Source organism: Cetorhinus maximus, chromosome 6 (genome assembly GCF_964194155.1).
Source record: "Cetorhinus maximus chromosome 6, sCetMax3.hap1.1, whole genome shotgun sequence".
Classification (NCBI taxonomy): domain Eukaryota; kingdom Metazoa; phylum Chordata; class Chondrichthyes; order Lamniformes; family Cetorhinidae; genus Cetorhinus; species Cetorhinus maximus.
This window is the reverse complement of record NC_135884.1, coordinates 75,789,242-75,795,241: the sequence shown is the minus strand read 5'-3', so window position 1 is coordinate 75,795,241 and position 6,000 is coordinate 75,789,242.

Sequence of the window (6,000 nt, the reverse complement as noted above, 5' to 3'; positions counted from 1 at the left end):
ATCATCAACGGAGCGCCTGCCTCCCTCTGCCCCGCACTGACATCATCAACGGAGTGCCTGCCCGCCCTTTGCCCCACACTGACATCTTCAACAGAGCGCGCTCCCGCCCTCTGCCCCGCACTGACATAATCAACGGAGCGCCTGCCGCCCTCTGCCCCGCACTGACATCATCAACAGAGCGCGCGCCCGCCCACTGCCCCGCATTGATCTCATCAACAGAGCGCCTGTCCGCCATCTGCCCCGCTCTGACCTCATCAACGGAGCGCCGGATTTCCCCCTGACAGACTCGGTGAACTAACAGGTGCTGATAGAAATATATGAGATGGAATAGTGTCCCTGCAAATGAGGAATGAGCAAACTCTCGATCTATATCACTATAATTCAATTATTTAATGGAAATAGCCAAATAAATCAGTCGAGATTCCCCAATCGAAGGGCTAGCTAGCTCCCTCCCATTGGGACATGTTGCCCCTGGAGAATGAGGGTCAGAGTCATTGGGGCAGAGCAGGGCCATTCACCCTATCGAGTCTGTGCTAGCTCTCTGTAGTATAGCCCAGTCAGTCCCATTCCCCCAGTAATCAATGTCCAGAATCTTAAAACACTCCTGCAATCGATGGGGGGAGCGGTCACGGGTCAGGAATCTGTTTACAGTTCAGTCGGGATTTGCTGCAGCTGTTTAACTTTATCCTGCGTCTGGGTCTCCTAACCAATCCCAGGTCGGAAGGGATAATATACCAAATCTGTCAAAGGTTGGGAACCCAAAGGTTAACCTGGACATAGGTTCTTGAGGCTGTAGCAACCACAGGAACGGAGGAGACCTGGGAAGGCAGCTCCCCGGGTCTCCCACTCTGACCTGGAGGTCCTGCTGCAGGATCTGAGTGGCTGATTGTATCAAGGGAGAGGCCAACTTCTCAAACCAAGCAGAGATGCATGGAAGAGGCTAAGGACTGTGGCCCCTCCAACCTGAAGAGAATGAACCAAGAGGATGAAGGACCTCAGGAGGGCAGGAAAGGTGAGTGGCATTGCACCTTTAGATACCAAGACCTTTTGCCTCTGCCTTTCCAGCATTCTCCTACACAGCACTCCTCAAAAAACATACCTTGCAGTTCCACTCATTCTCTCTAGGCACCATCAGCATATCCCTGTCTGGACAGTCAACAGTGACACTCCCATTTTTGTGCATTTTCATACACATGCCTTGAATACCACAAATGTCCTTCCCTCCTTTCCACACAATCCATTTCTAACAATCATAACTCTCTGCTTTTTGGCGTGCAGGTGAAGAGAATGCAGAACTTCAGGGAGAGATAGAGACCTATAGGGCCTCCAGTGATAGGCACTTACTGACAATGCATGCCCACAGGGAAGGAAGTCTTGTTCCAGGAGGTTGCAAATGTCAGCAACGACCTGTTTCGACAGCCTGAGCCCACTGAGGACTGGGTGCTCACACATAGCAAAGGAGCTGATCCTCTGCCTTATTTACCCTACATTGGGAAGTCTTGCCTCGTTGGTGCTGGAGGCAACATATAGCTGAGGAAGAGGCAGCTGGTTAACCCCAGTGAGTTCCACATGGCTCGGGAAACCCATGTGCTGGCCTTGCTGGCCTCAGTGACTGGGAGATTCACGTTCTACTCCTGGAGACTCTTGGATAAGCGAAGAGGATCGACAGCCCAACTGAAGAAGGACTCTGTCATCACATCAGGCACCCTGATTTGATTTGATAAGTAGTTTTGAAGCACTAAAGTCACTTGTAAAGTATGTAGGCACCTCCCTATAGCTGCCCAGAACCGAGCTCTGTAAGTGAGCAGGATCCACAACACACTGCAAAGTAAATCATACTCAGCTCTCCCGACTCCTCCCTTGCTTGTTTCTTACCACTCATTTATTCTGTTTACAGCTATTTACATGCTTGTACCTGAGTGCTTTGATGGTACATTTGGTAAAATGTGGACAGGGAGCAAGCCAAACAAGTTGCATTTATATAGCCCTTTTAAAGTAGTAAAACATCCTGAGCCACTTCACTGGAATGTTATAAAACAGAACTTGACACCAAACCATGTAACGAGATATTAGGGCAGATGACCAAACACTTAGTCAAAGAGCTAAGTTTATACAGAATATATTGTGGGTACATGTGAAGTTATCCACTTTGGAAGGAAAGGTAGAAAAGCAGAATTTTTTTTGAATGGTCACAGACTGGGAAATGGTATTCAGAGCAACCTGGGTGTCCTTGTATAGGAATCACAGAAAGTTAACATGCAGGTACAGCAAACAATTAGGAAAACAAATGACATGTTAGCCTTTATTACAAAGGGATTGGAACATAAGAATAGATAAATCTTACTGATGGGGCATTGGTGAGACCACACCTGGAGTACTGTGTACAGTTTTGGTCTCCTTACTTAAGGAAGGATATACTTATCTTGGAGGGATTGTAACACTGCCATTATGCGAGTGGTTGTAATGAGTGTGATTCTATGGTATGTAACTGAGTGGTTGTAATGGGATGATGTTATGCTTAAATACTGATTGTGGTTATAATGGGCATGATTATATGGTGTAATGTGAATGGTTGTAATTGCACAATTCTATGATGCCATTTTGCAATATTTATAATGATGTTTAACTAACTTGCTGGAGTTTTTTGACGAGGTAACAGAAAAGGTCGGTGAGAGTAATGCTGTTGATGCGGTGTGCATGGACTTTCAAAAGGCATTTGACACACTGCCACACAACTGACTTGTGAGAAAAGTTATTGCTCATGGAATAAAAGGGACAGTAGCAACGTGGATACAAAATTGGCTTAAAAATAGGAAGCAGAGAGTAATGGTCAATTGATATTTTTCAAGCTAGAGGAAGGTTTGTAGTGGAGTTCCCCAGGGATCAGTATCGGGACCCTTGTTTTTCCTGATATTTATTAATGATCTAGACCTTGGTGTACAGGGGACAATTTCAAAGTTTGCAGATGATGTGAAGCTTGGGGGAGTGTTGTGAACTGCGAGAAGGACGGTGTAGAACTTCAAGAGGATGTAGACAAGTTGGTGGAGTGGGCAGATAGGTGGCAGATGAAATTCAATTTGGAGAAGTGTGAGGTGATGCATTTTGGTAGGAAGACCATGGACAGACAATACAAAATAAGGGGTGGAATTCTTCATGCAGGGGCATGAAGACCTGGGTGTATATGTGCCATTGATCATTGAAGGTGGCAGGACAGGTGGAGAGAGCAGTTAATAAAGCATATAGCATCCTGGGCTTTATTAATAGGGGCATAGAGTACAAGAGCAGGGAGGTTATGCTGAATTTATAAAAGACACTCATTAGACCTCAGCTGGAATATTGTGTACAGCTCTGGGCACCACATAATATGAAGGGTGTGAACACATTGGAGAGAGTGCAGAGGAGGTTTACAATAATGGCTCCAGAGATGAGAAACTTCAGCTATGAGGATAGATTGGAGAGGTTGGGACTGCTCTCCTTGGAGAGAAGGCGGCTAAGAGGAGATTTTATACAGATGTTCAAAATCATGAGGGGGCTGGACAGAGTAGATAGAGAGAAGCTGTTCCCACTCGTAAAAGGATCAAGAACAAGAGGGCACTGATTTAAAGTGATTTGCAAAAGACGTAAATGTGATGTGAGAAAAACTTTTTCACACAGCGAGTGGTTCAGGTCTGGAATGCACTGCCTGGAAATGTGATGGAGGCAGGTTCAATTGAGGCAATCAAGAGGGCATTAGATGATTATTTAAATAGAAACAATGTGCAGGGGTACGGGGAAAAGGCAGGGCAATGGCACTAGGTGATAATGCTCATTTGGAGAGCTGGTGCAGACACGATGGGTCAAATGGCCTCCTTCTATGCCGTTAAAGTTCTGTGATTCTGTGTTGCAATACTGTACCTGTAATGGTGTGATTCGATGGTGTAATACTGTATTTGTAATAGTGTGATTCTATGGTGTTTTACTATTTGTAATGGTGTGATTTTATAGTGTTTTACTGTGTGTGTTTGTAATGGGAGTGATGCTATGATGCAATATTGTGAGTAATTGTAATGGGCTCTATTTGATGGTGTGATGCTGGGTGTGGATGTAATGGGCTGATGCTGTGATGTGAATGATTGTATTCAGTTATGATGTCTCTTTTTTCTATTTAGTGGAAAAAAATGAGCAAGAGATTTTGATGCATCATAGTCCAGGAATGAGGTGAAAAATATGAACATTATTTATTAACTGATTATCTGTAATAAACAATCTGAAAATATTTTACAAGTAATCACAGACACAATATTTTACATTTTTTTTTGTACAAAATCATGTGGAGTTAAAGCTTTGCAGACAGTGAGATGCGCATATTCCCCCAAACATTAGACAGTAGCTGCTTTTACAGAACACTTACTACACGCTACATCACCACAGACATCCCATCAACAAAACGCAGTCCAGTAAAATCACTTCCAGTGCATCAGCACACGGGAGGCTGAGCAGATACAAATCATCACTAAAGATCTTAGTTTTACTGTGTTATGCTGTTTTGATTGAAGACGCCTCAGAGAGAGAGAGAGATATGAGAACCAGCGTCAATATCGGCTGGTGCTGACAGGAACTCGTGAGAAACCATCATGTTTCCCACTCTGCTCATTTTCACCATTTCGTTATCCTGACCTTTTCAGGACTTGTGCTGCACATGCCTGGTGGACAGGAAGGAGAGGACGACTAACAGTAATCACAGAAGAGCTGCTGGGGAATGGGAGACATTTACTATTTGGATCCCATGGTGGTTTTAAAGTAATGTTTATCCTGGGGTGAATGATGATTTTAAAGGATTTGCAGAGTTATTAACAGTGAGTGCCAATAGTGGCACAGCACTGATTCATTATAAAACACTAGCAATAGCACCTCATGCACACAGGCAAATGAATGGAGATTCAGGGGCACTGAAGTAGCACACACCATTCCAACATTGGCATCAAGATGTAGGTTCCTAATGACAAGAACAGCCTCTTTAAATAAGCTACTGTTTCATTTGATGTTACATCTTTTGAGCACAGAGTCCAGCTGTTGGTTGCATAGACATTTGTGGGTCAGGATATTCACAATTCAACCTCCTCTTCTGAAAATTGAGCTGTGAACTATACTCCAGCTCTTCCTGAAAAAAGCTGCAGATGCATTCATCATATAACCTTCCTCTCTGTGATTGGACTATCTGTTGTCCCACATGCACTTTTTTTTTTTCCAGTCTTACTGAAATGTGTGTTTACAGTTTCAGATTCTGATGAAGGGCCCATGCACACTTTTGGTTTTTCAGTGCTGGCTGATTTGGTGTGTACTTTCAGCATTTTTGCAGCACATTGCTGGTTACTGCATCCTGTGTTCCTGATCTGTTTTCCTGGCATGGTCCCATGATCAATAGAACTGTAGGAATTACAATTCAGAAGGAGGCCATTCAGTCCATCATGTCTGGCTGTTTGCTCTAACAATGCAAAATTAAACCCATTGCCATGTGGCTATGTATCTTTCACTGTTTCAAATATCTACATTTTTTCTAAAAAGATATAATGAGCTATGCCTGAACCATGACCTGTGGCAAAGCATTCCACAGTGCAAGAACCTGTGTAAGGAAATTACTCCTGATCTCTCTTTTCACTGAGCACAATTTTAAATTGATAATCCCTTGTCACTAACTCCCCAACAAAGGAAATAATATTTCCCTGTTTGCTCTCTGAAAACCCTTCATGATTTAAAGAAAAAATTTCATTAAGTGTCTTTGTAGCCGTTTTAATTTGAAAAGCAGCATTAACTGTACCTGCAGTTTTTCTAACTCTGGACTCCTCGGGTACTATCTCAGATTGAATTCCAGAATAAAACTGTGGTCAACTTACAGCTTTGGCAGAATACCTACTGGTTCACTGCTGACCCCCAATCCTGCTTTGTGCACTGACTACCCCCCACCTCCCAACCTTGGCCTCTAGGTAGCCTTGAGCCAAATGCTTTCCATCCATTCATTAT